Here is a 24,230-nt window from a genome sequence, read left to right on the forward strand (position 1 = left end):
TCATCTTTTTTCTTAATCTCACTCCCTCTCTCCCTCTATCACTCTCTCTCTCTCTCTCGCTCTGTATATATATATATATATATATATATATATATATATATATATATATGTATATATATATATTTATATATATATTGCATTCGAATTGATGAGGGTTTTTTTTCTTTCATTTTGTATAAAAAAATAAAGAATGTATCATAAAAAGGCATAAATCAGTTAGAGACGCCCTCCATGAGATCGTGACGCCATTCCTCTAGTGACGCCACTTACATTGTCAAGTACCTGAGATTGGCAGTCGTCTAGACGGTCGTATGCAAACGCTCTATCCTTGTGGATAGTATTTCTCAACTTACATTGGCTGTAATTAATGTGGGCACATGTTCGTTTCCTAAAATCATGTGTCCCTTCGTTCTTACTACCATTAAACCTCCTAACAACTAGCGACATTGGTACGACTTTTTCACAGTTAAACTCCACAAAAAATCTAATTGACAACGAAAGATCGTCGGATTTTGGACGGTTATCTCTAAAATTTTACCAAGTCACAAGGGATACGTTGCTCCCTTTTCATACACCCACACACAAGGAAAGGTCACTTTCTTTTTTTTTACATTATATTTTCTCGTTTCTCCAGTCAAAAACAAATGTTTTTATTCGTGCGTGTGGAAATGCCATAAAAGATGCAGGGTGTTAAAGTAGTATTAATACAGCTAATAAAGGCCTAGATGGACCAGCAGCAGAAAGCAGAGGAAAATTTGAATAAGCGTGATAAACAGTTCCAGTTACAATTTCTAGAGGAGCAACACGCTTTGGGGGAGAGAATGTTACTACAACGAAAGAGACAAGAAGAAATATTGCTAAAAATAGTTAATAAAATGGAACACAGGAACACCAGTTTTGCTTTTTCCTAAAGTACAATATGGAACGGTAAACAAACGCTCAACTACCAACTAGAGTTGGAGGGGCTGATTGACGATTTCTATCGGAGATATAAGGCTATATTCACCGTTGATTGAACGGAGTGGAGTAACGCTAAGAAAAACTAATTTGAGGAAAGAAGAGACCACATAACATGCCAAGTTTGTGGATTATATTCTCCTCAGGAATTTTCTGAAGCGGTCACCTTTTAATAGGAACTTTCCAACTCGAATTCTACGCTCTTTCATAGAAGATGGAAATGCATAAACCTGTAAAAAAGCGACGACAACGATTACCTAAACTTCGTGTCCGTGGCAAATACACACTGTGATGATTTCCGTCTGTCTGCCTAAGCGGCACATGACTTCTAGTGTTTACTTTTTGCTCAGGGTCTTGCCTCATCGAAACACGCTGAGATTAGACTTGAGAGTAAACAAGGCCTCATCCTCCAGATGCAAGCCAAGTATTGTCAAGAGGTAATCTTCGTGAGGAACAACTCGAGAGACGTCGAGGAATCAGGCGCAACAGTAATTAGAAAGACGACTTTAAAACCGGAAAAAAAACTTACCCTGAAAAAGCAATGCTGGAAGTAAGAAAACTCAAAGTGCACCTAATAAGTACCACCCGGTCACAAGACCTGGATTCCCTACAAGATGGTGATATCGCTGCTCGAGCCAATTATTTTACAAATATATGTACTGCAGTGACAGAAGACCAATGTCAAGAACAGCATCTCACAGACTAGATTCTACTTGGATTCAGATAAAAACCGGCGCAAATATTACAAAGTTTACATCGCAAATAAAACTGTCTAGAATTGGACTCCGGATCAGACCTGTCCATCATAAACCTTAAGACATGGAAAAGGCTAAGAAAACTAACCATACGGAAGACGAATAAATCAGCTCGACCAGTAACAGGCGATAAAATGGAATTTGAGGGAGAGCTCACACTTCCGGTGACCTTAAATTGGTTTACAAAAAAAAAGTGAAAACGTACGCATAAAGGATATTCGAAAACCTGTTCGGTACGGATTAGAGGGAGGTATTCTAATTTTGGGACCAGTCTATGAATACATTCTGTCATGGGATAGGAGACTCTTATACGGAAGCGCACCAACTGAAGCACGAGATTAAAGATGAATTTCCAGGAGTATTCGGACCAGGACTAGGAAAATGTATCAATGCTATAGCAATATTCGAACTAAAAGTAAACACTCTGCCAGTTTCAAGAAGAAAAAAAAACGCCCCATTTGGAACAACAGAGAAATCGATGAAGAAAGATTTAATGTTATCTGCCAAAGGAGGCATGCATACTGAAACTGCAACACCGGAAGCAAAAATACCCGCGCCAAAAGAATTTTCCAAGCCAAAGCAACAATTTCTACACGTTCATAGTATCACACCCAACCCGAACACACCGACAACAGACTAAACGGAAGAAACAATGTTTGCGCGGAAAGTGATATCCGTTTTTGACAAGCTCGTACCCAAACAATCAAGGACAGTGCCCATTTACGTAAACAGTAAACGTCTCAAACCAGGTAAAAGAGTGTTTTTCAAAAGTTATAAAAACAACAGATCGTTCGGGGAGGTTGGTACAATTACTACGAGAGTCCATGACATCATCCAAGAACCAACATATACCCACAAATACACACACTTTTAGCACTTGTGTTTAATAAAATTGATATATGCTATGCGTAGATTATATAACCGTCGAATATGCTACCATTAGTTTTATGTTGAACGACCATATCATTGTCTTCCGTTATATATCACAATTCTGTTTCCACTACAAACACACATCTCTGACTCATATGCGTTCATAGTTTCCATTGTGTTGCACACACATATAGTTTCCATTGTGTTGCACACACATATACATATACATAAGCGTACGTACATAATTGTATTTTTATATTCTATTGCTTTTACATTTACCGATGGTGTATCCGTATGTCTGATAATATCGTCATTTTTTAATGTAGACTTTGTAAACCTTATTATACTGTCCTCGGTTGCAAATCTTAGCTGTAAGTTATGAATTGTTATATATTTGGAATATATTTTATTCAAAATAGAAGAGCACAGATAACACTTTAAAATATGATGTAGATACGAAATAATAAACATGGTTTACTTGCCTTTTACACAACTATGTGTAGACTAGGTCTCAGCAAAATCGCGTGCAGTGATAAAAAAACCCTCAAGTAATAATGCGTAAAATAATCAGTATACAGCCGGTCTGCAAACAATCAAACCGGAAAAGATAAGCATAATCGCACATTGAATACATTCATGAAGTAATTACGTAACCTTATTATAACGAAATCGAGTGCAACCAAATTAATACAGTATTATTGTATTTTACACTAAATAGATAAAAAATACAGTATATTGCACTATAATTTGTTAAAAAATAGTTAATTTATAAACCCGCTTATATTCATATTACGTGTATGGATACTGTACTTAACTTGTTAACGTGTTATTTGTCCAACTTTTTGCAGTGTTTGCCCTTCCGCAATCCTCAAGGTAGTTTAATGTTGTTCGAAAAAAAAAACTGGAGAAAAATTACTGGCTCCCTGTAAATTATTTGGATTACGTTTCTACAAATTGGCTTCAGTCACGATTTTATAAAAACCTTGTTTATGTTGATTATCAAGCCTTAACTTTATAAAATGACCGGTTTCAGTATGTCTAGTTTAAATGACTTGCATCAAATTTATATATCATAGTTTTATTTTCCACCGGGGGTCTTGACTAATACTAGATCATTTGTAAAAATCAAATATTGAAAATTATCTTAATGCCATAGTGACTCCTTACTTTATTCATTTCTGACACTGTGGCTTTTTTAATTTGTCTTTTCTGTTTGCATTGTGGAGTAAGTAAATTTTCTCCTGGCTTTTCAAATTGCATACAAAATGTCTTAATACGGTCGAAGGACACACTTAATCATACATGACATCGAAGTCGGCAATTGGTATACCTACAGATACATACATATACGCGTATAAACATATACCCGCATTATATACATACACACATGCCCAAATATACACATACGTAACTATAAACGAACACAGATATAAACATGTATATTCACAAACACAACACACAATACACATTCATACACATACATACATATAAACAAACACATGCATACATACACATACCAATACATATGTATACACAAATATAAAAATACATATATACACATATATACATACACATACGTACATATATATGCACATATACATGCACACACATATATTTATCTATATAAACATACACATACATACATATTTATACATATGTATATATGCATACATATATATATATCAATGCGCATATATATACATACATATATATACATATATATATATGTATATGTATACAAAGATACACACATGTATACAATGCACAAAACACATCTAATTATTATTATTATTATTATTATTATTATTGTTTTTATTGTTATTAATATCATTATTATTATTGTTATTATTGTTATTATTATTATTGCTATTATTATTATTGTTATTATTATGATTACTGTTATTATTATCATTATTATTATTATAATTGATTATTATTATTATTATTATTATTATTATTATTATTATTATTATTATTATTATTATTATCACCCCTAATCATTGATTATTAGAATGTTTTGCATTTATTATTATTATTATTATTATTATTATTATTATTTTGTAATCTTTGTCATCATTATGATATTTTAACAGCCTTAATAAACTATTAGTCTGAAACACTTAATAAATTATAATCATCAATCTTACGTTTTTACTTTTAATAACGACATCGAATTTCTTTACAGCAAGATCTGTTTAATTCTGTCTAAAAAAAAAAATCCGGTTTGAATAATACGAGCTTTCACGTGTTTTCCCCCAGCTTGAAATACATTTTTCTTTTTTAAGCCAAGGATGAAGGATCTCATTTTGGATGTCTCTCTTCTTACTATTAAATTACATTATACTAGAGACAAACTTTGCTTTAGATTAGGATGCATTATTTCAGCTGTTTTTTTAATCAGATTTTTGAAAACTTTCCAATCGGATAATATGCATCCTCACTCTGGATTTATCTTGGAATACAATCTATCTAAAGCCGTATTGTGCATTTTGCATCAATTCAAGAGGCGTGGTATTCAAGCGGAAATATTATGCCCGGTTTGTTTTTATATTAGTTTTTTTTTTTTTTTAACTATCCAATCTTTTTTAGTTTATTTTATTTGCCAATTCATAACAAAAGTAAATTGCGGTTTCACATAATGCCTTAACTAGCAAATTCTAGCATTGCTACAACTATAATTCTGACTTCTTAATGTATTCGGACGAGAAGAATAATAAGAATACTATGGTTTGAATCTCCACAGACTAAGGACTTTGTAAATTGTTTTTGGAGTATTCAGTCGAACAATAAACTGTGATTGTAAATTTAACTTAGAGTTTTCATTTTTAATATATATATATATATATATATATCCATATATATATTATACGTAATAATAATTTCGCACGCTATTTTTGTACTTATATATGTATGTATATATATATGTATATATATATATATATATATATATATATATATATATGCAATTTCCTTTTTAGTGTTTAAATATTCCTATCTATCAAATATACCAATCTACCTACACAGTCATGCACTGTATGCATATATTTTACTATATGCATTTACTTACACACGTACTTGCTTTATCCGGAATTTCCAGATACTGGCCATCTTCTTCCCTTTATTTGTTTGTGTAATTTTATAATCTCTGCTGATATTTTCTTAAGTTTTATTTTATTGTACATTTTCGTATCCCAGTTTTTGCCCTACATTTTTGGCGATTTTTACACTTCCTTGTCTGTTTCTATATTACATTTTCTTTTCTATTTTCTATTTTTTCTGTCATCATTTAATCTTTTTCCCTCATTCTTCTTCACACATTTTTCTTAATTACAACAACCGAGTCTAACCCTTATCTTATTTTTTGTTTTAATTATATTATTGGAATTTTTCCCTTTCTCCTGGTACCCATTTGTGATTTATTCCACGGATTTCGGCCTTGTTGAATATTTTGGGCCATCTTCCAATTGGGCGAGTCCCTTGTATTTTACTTGTTCGAATGGAAATTTAACCGACGATCTTGGATTTGCATTTTTCGATTTTACCGTTATTGGATTCTTTACCTTTTACCAAACTATCCATTCACATCAACTCACATTTTTCACCCTATTCCATCTGCTTCACTTTTTGTTATCAAGTATAATATTTGATTTACTTCAGTTTCATTAAATACTTTAGCAACAAAACTCCGATCCCGCATCTTGCTTAAGGCTGTCCTCTGATGAGAAGGTATTTTCACACTTGTTGTTGATAGTCTTACGGAGGTTGGAAGAGTTTTCGGTGGGATACTTTGACGATATTTTAATCTTCTCGGGAACGCTTGAGGAGCACTTTGACCATTTGACGGAAGTATTTCAGATGTTGCGTCAACACCAACTGAAAATAAAGTTAACCAAGTGTAAGTTTCTTAAGAAAGGGGCCAATTATTTGGGGTGTATGACTGATGATGCTGAAGTAAGGCGGGACATAGACAGGGTGGAGTTTATCAGGTCACTACCTTAGCCGAAAAAACATGCAAGTGCGAGGGTTCATTGGAATGATCGGCTATTATCGCCGATTTCTACCTGCGTTTAGCCGACTGGGCGCTCCCATAATAGAGTAAACAAAAAAAAACAAACTAAATGGCCGCTCCCATAAAAGCGTTAACAAAAAAACATCAATAGACTCCACAATGTCGTAGGACATTTCACGCCCTGAAGGAGAAGTTGACCGCTATACCCTTGTTGGCGTATCCGGATCTATGTAAGCCTAGGGTTCTGTATACAGACGCAAGCGACAAGTGGATAGGGCGGCGTTGACTCAACCGTGCCCTGAGGAGAAAGACCCTGTGACTGGCCTACCAGAGGAAATTCCGATATATTTCCTGTCACAGGTTATCCGAAACCCAACAGATGTTGTCAGTGATTAAGAAGGAAGTTTTTGGTATTGTATATGCGGTACAAAAAACAAATTACTATCTGAGTAGGGCTGAATTTGTAGTAAAAACTGACCACACACCGTTGAAATATTTATTTGAGGCGGATTGAACGAACATGAAAGTCCAGCAGTGGGTGCTCAAGTTGTCCGGCTATCAGTACCGCATCGAATATTGACAAGGTAAGGAGAATACCTGTGCGGATCTTCTGTTTCGGATTCCAGAGCAGCTAGAGTCCGAAGCCATCCGATTAGAACCGGGAGTAGATGACAGGGTTTTGCAGGTGGGAGTGATTAATTCCAACACCGTAAAGGAAAGTCCGGACTGGAGTGACGCAGATGTAAACAAAGCTGGGCCCGTAGTCGACCTACATTGGGTCGAAATAATCAAAGCAGGTCAAGAAGATAAGCAATAAGCATGGAAGGTCGAACAGACAAATAGAACCTCTACCACGCCATATTGTATTGTATTGCTGATCGGGACGGAGAAATGGGATTAAAGATGTTGGTACCAGCGCAACATCGGAGTGAAGTCCTGGATAAGGCAGGGCACTTAGGAATCGAGAAGTCGTATAAATTGATATTTAGGAATTATTTTTGGCCTGGACTCGTCGAACATATTGTAGAATGGGTAAACCGATGTGTAAAATGTTATAATCACAGTAGATATCAACTGCTCGCTCAATTTGTGGTAACAGATGTTCTGCAGTACCCTTTTCTAGGAAGTAAGTCTTGGCATCTCTGGACCCTACCGCTTAACAGAAAGTGGTAATCAATATATCGTAAGCGTAGTGGACTGGCTCACAAACTGGCCAGAGATTTACGCGGTGCCAGATCAGACAACCCAGTCGGTGGCCGGTATAATCCTGGGTGAGATTTATCCGAGGGATGGGTCCCCAGAGCAATTAGTTACCGACAATGGCGCAGAGAATGTGAACAAGATTATGAAAGGGGTATTCGACGAACTTGATGTTCAACGCGTGTTGACCTCCCAAATCACCCCCAGAGTAACTTCAAGGTAGAGCGATTTCACAAGACGCTGATGGATATCCTGGGTAAGCTTGTTACTAGCATTCCGGCGGAATTGGATCGGTTCCTCACACAAGCCTTAGCAGCAGTGAAATTCACGCCGAATAACATATCGGAATTTCACCATTTGCATTGGTTTGGGAGGGATGTGATTCTCCCGATAGACACTATTTTGAGGCCGTGTAGAAAATATTTAGGGGAGGAGCATCACCAATTATTGTTGGAACAGCAACATAAGAGATTTGTTCAGGTAAGGAACCATATAAAACGAGCACAGAAGAAACGGAACGCTCGAGTGAATAAAGATAGAAATGAAGTGGAGTTCAATGAGGGTTCAAACTCGAGACTGGAAGCTGGATAAACGTTGCACTCCTGACTATCGAATAGTAGAGCAGACCGGTCCTCTTTCATTTATAATTTGGGACCAGGTCGCTGGGAATATAAAAGGAGTACATGTCAATGACCTGAAATTAGCAAAATTGGAATATGATGTAAAATTTTCCCGCGAAAATCGGGAGACGCCCAGGTAAGGCTACCTTGTTTGCACCCAAGGAAATGGACCCTCCAATAAATATGGCAATGTCCGTTCAACTCGACGTAGACGTTATGAGGACACTTAGAAATCGGGGTAATAAAACGGGGATCCCAGAAACCCAGGAATTGCAGGAGTTGTGAGGTCGGCACAAATCCAACCGGATTTCTGATCCGAGAAACACAGGAAGCGTAGGCATTGGAGATGGCCCAGGTTAGGGGTCAAATGCAGACAGTGAAGTCCTGAAGCAAGTGATAAGCGGACCTTGGGAATAAGATGATCAAATCCCTCTATCCTTATTGGAAGAACGGCTGTCACAAAGAACAGAAGGAGCTAGAGGGGCGCTGCTACCCAGGGAACGCCTTTAAAGTATAGATTGAAGGCGGTTGAGGCAAGAAGGAGAGGGAACGGCGTGTAAATGTTGGATCCCTAAATAAACTCGGATAATACCCCAGTGGGCGAAATGTTGTTTGCTCATAGACATTGAATAGGAGATAAAATTGATGGAGGAGGGGAGAGAACAGTTGAGACTTTATTATGAAATATGAGCTAATTCGAAATCTTCATTTTTTAGAGAATATAAACCAGTAATTTCTTATTGTGAAATTATGAATACAATCTAATAAATGTATTATATATATATATATATATATATATATATATATATATATATATATATATATATATATATATATATATATATATATATATAGGTAGAGAGAGAAGGAGAGATAGGTAGATGGAGAGAGAAGGAGAGATAGGTAGCTAGCTAGCTAGCTAGATAGATAGATGCATTAATAATTGAACGGAAAGAGATTGAAAAGAATGAGGGTATCATTCTAACAGAGTTTGTAGGGATAGTTAAATTAATTTTTTTGAAGAAAAAGTATGTTGTTTCCTCAGTGTTGACGGATCTCGCTTATCAAATTGAACAGATAAATGGGAGTTAAGTTGAGGATATTTAAATACATTAATTGCAGCGATTAAACTGAATTTTTAGAATAATTATAATTTTTCTCAGACAGGAAGGGTTTGTTGATTGCAAAATAAAGGTCAAAGCACCAGAATCTTATTGTGGACCAATTGGAACTAATTATTAGTGTCATTGACCAAGTGACACATTAGTTATGGTCCAATCAATTTAACTCGAAAGGTTATTTATGTATTTTTTTCACATTTTAAGCATTAATTAATAAAAGGCTAAACCTGACAGCGGGAATTGGAGACGTATGCCCTGTAATGATTGTGGGGTGGCTCTCGGTTTTGGATCCAGCCGGCAGTGATCTGATCCCAATGGCGATGGCTCTGCCTTCCAGATGCCCTGGGGTCATTCATAGGTGTGGTGTACAAGAACGGGGGTTGAGAGGTAAGTGTAGTAAGAATGATATGTATGCAACTCTTAATTATTATAATGAATACTAGCGGTGACACTCGTCTGGCCTGAAGAACCCCAGCCCAGTTTTTTCTGACTGACAGCCGTTTACCTTTGAATTTATGAGAATAGATATCATTTTGGGTCCAAGATTCAAAAACTCTAGACAATGCTTGAACTGCACACACGCAATTTAAGATTGGAAATCCCCAAACACGTATCTTAATTTGATTGGCTTAGGGAATTTTCCACCCCGACCCGCCATAACACAAATGTCGCTCGAAATTTACCAGATTGGCGCAGAAGCTCGAGATAAATTATCGCTAACTGAAGACGTGATCACCTTATCTCTCCATGTCGCCTGAGTGATTGAAAACGGACAAAACTCAATTTACAACTGTGTTAAGAAATGTAAGTGTACATATATGTAAAAATACTGTAAGTTTTGTGAAATTAATTTCGGTAGATTAGAATTGCATTAGTGTTAAAAAAGCGATTTTTTTCTGTAGAAATATGTCCAGTTGAGGTTTAAGGTATTAATGTTTTAGTCAATTTTTCGGGATTTGTCGTCTGAATGGTCGAGCTTCCAAGCGATACTCATCTTGTGAAAATCCGTCTCCTCTGCCGAAAGTGTTTGGCAGGCACGCAAATATAAATACATCGATTTATATATTGGTAGCGGAAATTTTCGACCTTAAACCGATTAAAAAGCTTGCGCTATCTCTGGATACCCTTTATGACAAATTTGAAATGTTTACACCAGAAGTTGTCTGAGTAGTTTGGTAGAGACCGCAGATTTCAAATTTTACAAAACTTTTACTCTTATTATGACCCCTTAACATTTATTGTTTTGAGCTCCAATCAAGTTATTAAGTTAAATCAATGCCCAATGAGCCTTTATCTAATATTTTAATTGTTTGGACCCAAAACTGTCGGAGGAGTTTTGTAGAGATTCCAAATCGTTTAACTTTGACCCTTTAACAGTCAAATTTCTGGCCGAAAATTGATTACACCGAGTTTCCCAAATTTCCATAAACTGTATATCAAATTTCGAACATGTCGACTGAAAATTGACAGAGTTATTGTGTCAGGAAATGTACGCAGACAGACAGACCCACTCATAGACACTTCCCCTGTTATAAATATACAGATAGATTGCAATAAATCAAAAGGGAAATCTCAAAAGTGAATTTAAGTTGAAATTCGTGTACAAACAGCGTAGCACGTTTAGGCGCATATATTAAAATCAATTATGAATTTGGATCGTCAACAGGAATATTACCTCAAGGACTAGCTTAATTCTCTTAACAACACAATCAGATTATTATTCTCAGCTTTATGAAAATAATGAAAATATAATATGAATCACTGATTTAATATAACACAAATGGTTCCATCTAAATTCATCTTTAGTTCATTAGAAGCAGATGTTATTAGGGCTGTTGTTTGTATCTAGATTACATGAAAGATTACTTAGAATTTTCATGAAGCTTATACGTCGCTGTGTTTAGATTCGCATGATCAACGATCAATATATGATGAATTAAAAAAATATATTGACATAAATTAATTGAATAAAAGCAATACATTTATTAGTAAAATCCATAAATAAATCCACATATCAAAATTAATACACCGAAACTTTTTGTACCAAGAAGATTGGGTATAACATGCAGGTAAATGCATTTATTCGGACTAGAATTTATGATTAGAAATGTGTGATCACTAGAGCTACATCAACAAAATATCATTTTCATTGTTTTGACTCTCGAGTATATATATGAGAAAGTTAGATACATTCAATCAGTCCGAAACTAATTCACTCTGCATAAACCATATGAGATATCAACGAACACACACTCTGAGCCAACCCAATGTAAAGAATTTGCTGTTTACTTTGCCATGGATCTCAGTAACAGAATAGAACATACTATTTTCTTTTCATAGCAAAATGAATCATGAATCGACTATATTATAACTCCTACAATTGAAAGTAACTTTATTTATTTTACCGAATATACATTAAAGTTGTATTTAAACCAGCCAAGCGTCTAATTAAAATTAATTCACAAATTGAGCTGATAGTTGTTATTATGCAATATGCATCTCCTAATTTTAGTTTAAGGACGGGTTGTCTTTAAACGGCAGAAACCACAAAAATATTATTTAATTAATGTACTTAATATCTAAAATTTGTATATGTGCGCGACTATTGTGAATATGTCTATATTTCTATTTATACAGCGCATATACTAAAGCAAGGTCTTTTAAGTGGGAGATAAAGTCAGTGTCGTTATTTACGTGTTCTTGATATATGAAAGAAGAATTCGCCCGAACAGAATCTCTGCATTGCTTAGCGATAAGTTCTTATTTATTTATATTTATATATATTTTATTTATTTCGATCTAGCGAGGATGTCCGGCGTTGCCCTGGTGTTTGTCGGTGTAAACGAAAGAAAAAAAACAGTGCTCGTACGCAAGCAGGCATAGGGGAATAGAAATCCTGCATTTAAAGAAGGGAAACTCGGTAGCAAAACTGTGCTACGTATCCCGTAGACTTGACACCAAATGAAGAAGCTGATACGTCTTCAATCCTGGTCGACAACCTTGGTAGAGCTGTTGACATCTACAAATTACAGGTTTGCAAAGCTTAAGGAATAAATAAAGAGTGCATTGAATGTTAATGTCCGACTTAAATAGTATTTTTTTTGCTTAATAACCAATCGCGGAGATGCGAAAACAAACACTCGAAGAGAAACACCCAATTGTTTAATTTGTGTCCTTACAAGGACAGTGACGCAATTTCCTATTTCCGTCACATACCAACCCTAAAACTGGGCACATTGGGGTGATTGAGCGCCATATATTCTAATTTCATTAGATTCGTTTGACCTTGTCTGGCATGTGGCGAGTAGTAGTTTAACAGTAAATGTTTCTTACTTATGGTACAATAAGCCCTATGTCGTTGGTTGCGCAATAAGCGGCTGCTCAGCATTACTTGTGTAATATCGGAATGTTGTTGTAATATGGTTCCCATGAAAGATACTCTGCACCCATCCCCCACCACAATTCTGAATACAGTGTATGCTGATTATCTAAATATATTGCGTGTTTCGTATTCTGTACAAACACATTGTCAGCATCTCTCACTCTTAAAGTGAAACTTGTAAATAAAATAAAATGACAGGTCAATCAATAATGACGACAAAACTTGGCGTATACTAAAACAAAGCCAATTGTCTCCTCCCTTGTTGCATGCATTAACAAATATCCCAAGGTTATAAATAAGTTAGACGATGTAGAATCATTTCTCTAAGCAAACAACACATTTTTTTACGCTAAGTTTATCTAATCCACACTTCTCATTCCCTCCGAACATATTAAAAAGCCCGGTTATTTTCTAATTTGCCGTACAGACGCAGAGAGAAATATGCATGGACTTGGAGTATATATTCGAAACACCTTGCCTTACTTGAGAATCAACCTACAATCAGGCATGCAAGTATTTTATGCACTTTACAATTAAGATACAACATAGCGTTGTCCTTATATTCCGCCCTCCCTCGACCTAGAACTTCACTGTAATCAACAAAACCCTGACTGCATAGATTAATCATTCTTCATTCATACTAACGCGCAACTGAAATTATTTGGTAGCTTTTATATCCAACAAAGTAATTAGCTTGGTGTATTTACAAGCACAGACGAAGATTGTGGCATAACACTGGATTAATAATATCTAATTATTTTTAAAACAGTTACATTTCCGACAGTTTTTCCAGACCAGTTATATATATATATTTATATATATATATATATATATATATATATATATATATATATATATATATATATATATATATATATATATATATATATATATATATATATAACGCGTTTGACTGGTTATGGCAGTACTTTCACTTAGAAAAATAGGATCATTACGGTATCACTGGACAAAAATTAACATAAGTACATTCTTTTATTTAACAAGAGATGAAACTAGATAAACTTCGCGATTGTATATCTAAACAATATCGTATAAAGATGAAGCTATTTAAGTGGGTGATTTTTGGACGTTTATTAAATTATCAAATATTTATAAATGACCTCCCTGGTAAAATTGGTTCTGAGATAGGTATGGTTACTGATGAGAGCACGAACTATTAGAAGAATGAGGCTGAACGATTAAACGCATACCTAAGACAATGAAAGAAACACTAGAGCAAGACGGCCACCTTGTAGTAGAAAAATAGATGGGCGCATTCAATACTGAAAAGACTGAGCATGTTTCTTCATTTCACGACACCCTCTGAACCACTAATAGCTATGCCCGAACATACATTTCCTGCCCCTACTTAGTTCAATCTCGTCGGCTCAAAGTTCGCATGTAACATGAGTTTGAAGCTAATGCATTGAGAGCGTGGTATGTGTTGCTGTGAAAAATGTGGGTTTTCTCTACTGTGCTCATTTTTTATGCCTGAAAGTATTCTGTCTCCTTGTGTTACGTTGTTGCTCTTTAAAAATGTTTGTGTGTTTGATGTGTTATCTCTAATAATGGATTAGAAAAGATTGCGTGTTATATTATTATATATATTTATGTTGCATCATAAAGGGAATCCTGTGAGAATGACATGTATTTTCAGAACCTACCTCTGCTTCTTCGATGTTGGATAATCTGGACTTTCTCGTCCTGAAGGGAGACTTGATACTTGAAGATTAAACCGCTCCAAGACAGGAAATTAGTTCTATAGTTTTTATTTCACTTTCTCAAGATGCCCTGCAGAAGGTTGAAGTTAAATCGGCCTGTGTGGGTTCTTCTTCTACACACGTCAGCGTTCGTCCCCGCAGTGAAGAGGAGGTAACAATAGGAAACCGTCCGTTGTCTTCTGTGTCAAAATCAAATCTCCACGAGTCAGCTAACCTGATCAAATGACTCGCACGCAATCCAATCATCTGATCTTAACTTCGGGTCTACAATATAACTCACCTCCCCCCTCTCTCTCTCTTTTTCTCTCTCTTTCTCTCTGTATTCCTTACCATCCCTTTCCCCCTGTTATAAAAATGTATGACGAAGACATACATTTTTTTTACTACCAACTTTTACCAACGGAATCCTAAGCTCATTCCACTGGCAAAGGAACTGTCATACCATCATTCAATAAATCATAAATAAAATAAATAAAATTACATCCACAAATAATACCATGTGGCGCGAATCCTTGCGCCCTCGAAGGTACACTACTCTCTCTGACCCACGACTTCCATCTCGCATCTTAGAATCATGCAGAGATCACAATATCTCTCGTCACGCTATAACGCGTTTCCACAAGCACATGACTCATACGAGATAACATATTTTTCTCGTAATATTCCGAGAGCATTTTCCTATGTCTCCCGCCGAATTACGCATCCGGAGAAAAATCCCATGAAAAAAAGACAACAAAAATAATTCTACAACCATTTCGAAAATTAGAATAAATATCGACTGAACCTTTGACTCTTCTAAATTTAAGAACTAGTTGGCCCCTTATTCAACCCAGTAGTGTGTCTTTGTTTTCGTACACTACTTTATCTTATTTCTTTCTCTTTTTTTACATTTTATCATTATTTTTAATATCATTATTAATCAATTAACAACATGATCTTACTTATAAATTAATTATTATCTCAAGAAATCCCACAAGGCAAAATTCACTCCTCCTCCTTCTGCGAAAAAAATGCAAGTCCAAGAACAAGAAAAACCCTGCTCAATTATGCTGTGAGAAAACATCAATCGCATTAAAATATAAATTAAAAAACAAAAAATTCTTACAATCATTCACAAAGTCTCATCTCACCAATAACAATTGCAAATAACAAACACATATTCGTGGAAACCCAAAATTGTCCACGTCAGCACATTTTGAGGTCAGGTAACACAACATAGGACCACCTCACAGAATCTCGAAAATACATTTTTTTTACAAATCACAGTCGTTTACAAAAAATACATAGGCATTTACAATTAAAATACATAGCCGTTTCCAAAAACAAAAAAAAACGACTCACTTAAAATTTTCAGACAATCCTTCATAAAACAACATTCAACACAAAATAGCAATCGATAGAAACTAAATTTGTCCACGTCTTCCAACACTTGGGGTTTTCTGAAAAAATATCACCTTTTACTCATCCGAGTGAGTTCTATTATTGCCTTTTCTGCCATTTTATCCACTGCAACTCATGCCACTCAGGGAAACTCCGTTTGCACCCTTATATTAGACAGAAATATATTTCGCTTTGCTATATTAAAAAAAAAAAATCCAGGTCGGTAACCGCGACTGCGTTTCAAGGAATATAGCTCAGCGAAACATATCGGTATTCCATCCATGGATTTTTCCATGTTGATCCTACTCGAAATCACAGAATCTCATCACCCTAAGACAACACTTGTGCTTTTTTTTTCTTTTTCTTCTTAATCTTACAAAAAACATACATTACAACATTTCATAAAACAGTTTACATACAATCACATTTCTCTACACCAGAAAAAAAAATTCTTACGCAAAAAAAACCCGTACAATTAGAGAAAAAAACAATACCACATTAGCAGAAAGTATCCATTGTTTCTAAACAAACAAACAAAAAATACACATTGTCTTTTCCTAAAAGTACGCAACGCTTTTACAATTTAGCAACAGTTAAACTTTATAATTTTTTAACTTATAAATACATAACAAATATGTGATTGACGTTGTTTCTCTGGTAATCGTGACAGTCATCTCATTTCTTTTTCCATTTTGTTTCACCTCTGTAACGTATTGGTATGTGTTCTATTTATTTTACACCAATTTGTTATCAGTCTGTCGATTGATATATTTGTTTTTTTTTGTTTTTGTTTAAATTATCATATAATATAACTATACATAATTTTAATGTGTCTTTTTTTCGGTTGCGTATATATATATATATATATATATATATATATATATATATATATATATATATATATGTGGGGGGGTGTTTATTTTTTCCACTGTTCAATGGAAGGACACTACATTGTTGTTTTTCTTTCTTTAGTTTTCTTTATCTTTTCCTTTTTTATGTGTAGCTACAATATTGTTTCTTTCTTTTTCGTTCGCATCATTTAAAACGTTGTGTGTTTTTTTCCGTGGTAACCGACGTTCTTTTTTTTTTAAATCCATCCCTGCTGGTTGGTCTGATCATTTACGGCACCAAATTGAGTGTGTTACCTTGTTGCTCTATAAAAAAGTGTTGTGGGTTTGATGTGTCATCTCTAATAATGGATTAGAAGAGATGGCGTGTTATATTATATATTATGTTGTATTATAAAGGGAATCGTGTGTGAATGACATGTATTTTAAGAACCTACCCCTGCTTCTTCGATGTTGGATCATCTGTAATTGTTCGTCCTGAAGGGAGACTTGAAACCTGTTTTTGGATAAGGATTCAACCACTCCAAGAAAAGGAATTAGTTCTATAGTTTTTATTTCACTTTCTCCAGATGTCCTACAGAAGGTGGAAGTAAAATCGGTATGTGTGGGTTCTTCTTCTACACACGTCAGCGTTCGTTCCCGCAGTGAAGAGGAGGTGACAACGGGAAGCCGTCCGTTGTCTTCTGTGTCCAAATCAAATATTCACGATTCAGCTAACCTGATCACATGACTCGCACGCAATCCAATAAGCTGATCTTTACTTCCGGCCAACGTGTCTACACTATAATTCACCTCTCCCCCTCTATCTCTCTCTTTCTCTCTCTCCCTCTCTCTATTCCGTAACACTTGTACGGTCATCATTCATTCCTATATGGAGTATTATTTTCACATTTGATCTGGTGCCATTACTACATGTCTCTAACTCCTGGGCAGAGTTCATAAGAGATTCACCAACCTCATAAGGCGTGAACTGTAATCCAAGCTTAAACCTCTGTCCCGCCGGCGAATTATTGCATCCCTGTGTTTGTTGTACTAGTATTTTAATGAAGGATGTTTTGAAGAACTACAAAGCTTTGAACCGTCTCGACGTACATACCCAGGTCAAACCCCACAGGCAGCAATGTCCCATATGTACCCAGGAAAGCTCCTTTGATGTAAGACACTTCTTTATTAGTATCTTTTCCAGAACTGCTACATTGTGGAATTTCCTTTCAGGGTTTTACTTCTCCATTTGTACATGTAGAAGTTTAAGTGTAATGTGATTAGATATATTGCTGCTGAATTCTCTACATAGTCTTCCTCAATTACGTCCAAGACAGTAGCTGTCGTACATCAAATTTCACTCTGATCTTTTGGTTTATATATTATAAAACATTAATAAGCACATTGAAATAAATATAACATTCCAACGGTGTGTATTTACTTTCGTGTTACTTCCGTATTAAAATTGTCTTTTGTAACTTTTATCATCTCGAAAACATAATTATTCTGGTCATTAATTATAACAAAAAAAACTGTTTTTCAGGGCATGTAAAATAAAAAAAAACTTTATACATATATATATATATATATATATATATATATATATATATATATAATATATATATATATATATATATATATATATATATATATATATAATATTAAATGTTACTACTATGACTTCAAATAATTTCCTCATTAGAAATTCGTGTAAGTTAATTTAATTTTCTCACTGATTCCGAGTATGCGAACAAGATGGATCAGCAGACAAAAACGCACACGAATCCGTGAAATGTAATCATTGTCACTCGAAGTTTTTGGTATTTTCGTTTGATTTAGGCGTTTTAAAATTCAAATGTAATTTCTTGTTTTCTCCTACAAGGGATATCATTGTTTTACTGAAATATAACACCAAAATTTAATTCACTCAATTTCCTTTTTTAAAATGTAGAACACTGTAATTGCATTACACATCAATTTGGTGCAGAATTGCATTCGAAAAAAAAACGGTAACGGCTACAATTCGATGTTTATTTGAATAATCATGCATTATTTTGTCTGTGCTTCAATTCTATAATATCATAAAATGCCGATATTATATGCTATAAACACTAGAAAAAAACCTGGAGTAGGAAAAGCCAAGTATATATATATATATATATATATATATATATATATATATATATATATATATATATATATATATATATATATATATGTGTGTGTGTGTGTGTGTGTGTTTGTGGGTGTGTTTGTGTGTGTATATACAAAATATTTGTAAATATATTGTTCCTTAAATGCAGACAAAAATGAAACGTATCGATATTTATAACAGCGCATGAGACGATAGAGTAAGGGTTACTCTAAAATGTATGTCCAACCTACTTCATACGAGAGTCGCGTTTTTAATTTCCTAACTTAATGATTTCGTGATATGGATAAAGCGCGCGCCGGGAGGTAAAGTCCAATATATCAGAATATGTTTGAAACGAAAATTTTACTGTGACTGTTTACCTAGTACAAAATACAAATTCTGAAGAAAGTATATTGCATGTGTTTATAGAAACGCGCACATATTCGTACATATTCAATGTTTAAGATTTTGCGAATAAAAAAACCCAACTTACTTTAGAAACCATCCACTGACATATTATAATATATCATCGTGTATTATAAATGGTATATGTTGTTTCACCGTCGTATAATAATATACATGTTTGGTGTTTACAATTTCCATAATGTGCAGTTTTATTAATGATATTTATTGAAATATTAAATATCTATATACGATCACATATATAATTTAAATTGCTCTCCTATATCTAACAATTACAAGCTTTAATATCTTATCATATACACACATTCATGATGATTATTAATATGCCTGATATTAATCGCGTTCATCAATCTAAGCATTCACTACTTGAGATTAGTGTTGACACCATGAAGCCAAGATGGAGGAAGTATGAACTTAAAAACGATAGAGGTTGATTTATTAAATAGTTTCTACACTAACCATATGGTATGTATTAAATATAACCTCATCAATAGAATGCTGGGTACGTGTAATATAATGCGTTGTATAAACTCGTGTCTATTCAGAAACGTATATAAAACATTAGTTTTCATTTTCCGACAAGAAAAATTAAAAACTCGCCCGCAAGTCAGTGCTCCATTTAATAGCATGTGTTCTAAGCTATCAAACTTGTCTGTATATTAAATATATTAGTACTGTAATTATCTACATAATTGCCATTTTCAATAACTTATAAATACTACCTTACTTATTAGGTGAATTAAAACATTTTATTTTATAATACACTGGAAGCATACCTTAAATGTATTATACAAGTGTATATCACCTATGTTGACTAGAGAATTATTTCCTGTAAAGGAAACTCTCTAGTGCCAGTAAACACGTAATAACAGGGCAATATACTTTGGTGTATACCGTATACATATATTACTTAATATGTGCGAGATAAATCTCCCGCATTATTCCAGACTTATCTGATTTCATCAAACATTACATTATACGAAAATAGTAATCACTATCATCAATCTAACCATTCACTACTTGAGATTAGTGTTGGCGCCATGACACCAAGAGGGGTCAAAGTATGAACGTAAAAAGGAGATAAGTTGATTTATTTGACAGTTTCTACAAAAAGCATATAGTATGTATTCAAATATTCATGAATATAAATAAAAAAAATCTTTAAACAGTCACAAAAATCAGCTCCTCACATAAAAAATGGGGGTTATAATCATATGCCACAATTATCCCACAATTATCTTAACGTAATGTGGCAAACTTTATACAAATGTAAAAAAAAAATGCTAAATCATTTAATATATTGCTATATACACACATGCACACACGCACAAACAGCAGACACACACATGCATACTGGGCGACCAAAAATAAAAACAAAACAAAAGCTAAATGGAAGCCATCAAGAACCTATGCTGTAGAACGGAGAAAAAAGGGCAAATACCCCTATGTTTTGATGTGAGGTTCAAAATATAATAAACTAGTTATGACCAAAGTTTCATTACATTCGGACAGCACACTAAGAAACGGGGACTAATTAGATTTGGGACCCGTTTTTGTGGGTCACGCTGTATATAATAAATCATAGTGGTTCAATTAATTCCAAAAACCTTCTTTGAAGTGAAATGTTTGAGTTTCATATCACATATTTTTATTATTCTAAGCAAGACAAAGACTACTTTAGAAATGTTATCTCCTAAACCTGTAGGATTTCGAGGTATATAATCTCTTCAAAACAGAAAATATTTGCTAATACTTATAAAGGTATGCAACCTATTTGCTAAAGACAGGGTGGCATGGAAAATTAAGGTCGAGTAATTGCTTAAACAGAAACATATATCAAAGGAAATTGAAGAGAAGGAGATAACAATTTTAGATCCCAATTGCGTGGTAAAATCAATGGTGACTGTTCTTTAAAGCATTAAGGAATAAGATCCAAGCTGCACTTTTAAACATTGAGGTAATACGATCCAACCTGTATATTGGGTAATCCGCATAACTGAGTAAATATCCGGGTCCGGCATATTTTAGAGAAATTCTTCTTTATGGGTCTAGCGAAAATATTTCTAAAAGAAATAAGGTTTCGATACACGCTGCTTGTTAAATAACTTTATTCAGAAGAATATATTTATATATATATATATATATATATATATATATATATATATATATATATATATATATAACAGAAAAATATTTTATTTAAATTATGTTTTAATCGAGGAATATAGGAAAAGATTACAAATGAATGATAAGAAAATGTATTTTTGTCGATTTAAGATTTCAATTATGCCATATTTCGTTATGTTGAAATTTTACCCGTTTAATAAAACACACACACACACACACACACGCACATATATATGTTTCCCACCTGACTACAACTTGGACGTCTTCAAGTCCAACATAAAAAAAAACGCCTGTCAAACTGCCCCTTAAGCAAGACACTATCAAACCCCCCAATACTAATCATTATTACAATACTATCCCATTGATTACTGTGCACGAAATAACCCTTATCCCTAAGTGGCCTTTTGGCCTTGATATGTGATGACCCCAGGTAAAAACAACAAAATATGGGCAACCACTTTTAATTCAATAACTGTATTTCTTTTTTTAAATAATCAATTATAATAAATAGAACAACTCATAGAATTCTATCTATATTCTTTTTTTTATTTTAATATGATTTCATTTAAATGTTCTGTTATGCCAAAAAACAAACAAACTATTTTCTTTACGTCAGAAGTGTCAGGCTCATACATGAATTCCATAGCAAATAGAAATTACTGACCCAATGGGTCACGGGAAGTCTAGTAGTGTATAAAACTAATCAACCTCTCACTTGAGAGCATCGTAAATGTGTAGTGTACATGTGCACTTGTAAAGTATCTTCGTATGTGTTATTAGTTAATTAGAGCATTGATCGAAAGTCTTTAGGCTTTCAATTTCTAAAGTAAGAACCGCCATTGTTTGGAATACATGTGTCTCTCATAGAGTAGATACTAAACGAAGGAATGCGAGTTGAGCAAGTTTCGATTGAATCTCTATAAAGCTCACCGATGGGATTTCTAATTTCCTTCGAGATCCAAACCTAATTTATTGAAGTGGCCTTTATCGAGTATTCGGATTCCATCTACACTCCACCGAATAAATGTGCTAGGCAAGAATGAGAGATCGAACTAGATAATTGTTTCGGTAATCTGCCATTGTTAAAAGACATCATCTACAGCTGGATGAAAGCAAAAGTCGTGATGTTCGAACATTCCACTCATTCAGTAAATAATGAACAAGCTTAGCATTAACAAGAACCATACATAAAATCATGATATCCGAATTATTTTAGTGTTGATGATTATAGGCATTTTGTATGTTGTGTTTTTATGTATTATATGACTTTGCTCGTTTCAAGTTTCAATTAAATACATAGAGTATAATATTGAAAAAATAATACGTAAATAATATATTTTATTTTTAATGCTGGAAAACTTCATATGTTTTTGAATTTTTATGGGCATGAACTGAATTAAAATATATTATAGTGCCCCGAAAATTTACCAGAGATAGCCTAATCGAAGATAAGTCTTTTTTAAGTGGCTAGAACTCTTCTACATAACTCTCTTTATCTATCACTATACATGAGTAGATATATACTACAATGCGCTCTATCTAGGGTTGAACATGTTGGGAAGTTATATGCAAATTACGATTAGCGTACTATGATGATTCACGGCAGCCATATAGTTAAACCGTTAGGAGCTCCGACTGTTGTTTAATATGCTCAACCCAAGACAGGGTGTATTTAGTCATCCGCATACACAATTTTTTCGCTTTTTCACAGCTCATCAGTGCGGAAAAACAAGCAACAATCTCAAGTCAGGATAGAAATCAGATCGCCCAAACGACATTTAGAGCCGTTACACTATACTGCTGCGGCTGCTATGCAACCAGTGAATTAACACAATTCTGACATTGCCCCAATACGTAAGCTCAGTTCGTTTACACAAAGAGCATGGGTTTTTTTATCCTTATGGAAGTTTGTGCATCACTTCTTAATATATTGAATACTAATAATTCCGAAACTTGAAAATAGATAATAAAATGTCATAAATAAAAACTCTAAATAATATACGAACACACACATACACCCCCATATATATATATATATATATATATATATATATATATATATATATATATATATATATATATATATATATATATATATACAAGCAAAAGTGCCCGCCCCTTGTTGGGTTCAAACACAGCCTACAGAAAAGTATGAAAGGTTATGAAAAGGAAGGGGTGTAAATTTGGGTTGCATTTGGGGGTATCAAAACCAAACCAAAATATGAACAAAGTAAACAATAAAATAGATAAACTTATAATTTATTATACCATACCTGTTAACACTGAAACTATTATCACAATTTGATTAAAACATCCCTATTATAAATAAAAAACATGCTTATCAAAGTATTCTTATGCACATCTATGTCCAAAAACTTTGTCAACGTTTTTTTCATTTTTTTTAAATTTTTTATTTCCATACTTTGTGGACCAGGCGCGAACGCAGACCCCGCAATTTTAATAGACCCACCGTTCTGCCAGATCTAACGTACCCATTCCTGTGTCTCGATACATCTTTTATCATTATATGTAATCAGTTTTTTTTTAAATAGTCAACCTAATAGGAGCCTATTCGTTACCAGACACCCCCCCCCACACACACACACATACATTCAGTTTTATGATATATATATATATATATATATATATATATATATATATATATATAAAATGAAAATTACGAGTGAATTTACCAAAAAAG

The sequence above is a fragment of the Euprymna scolopes genome, chromosome 11 (genome assembly GCF_053919585.1).
Source record: "Euprymna scolopes isolate OS-2025 chromosome 11, ASM5391958v1, whole genome shotgun sequence".
NCBI classification, from domain to species: Eukaryota; Metazoa; Mollusca; class Cephalopoda; order Sepiida; family Sepiolidae; genus Euprymna; species Euprymna scolopes.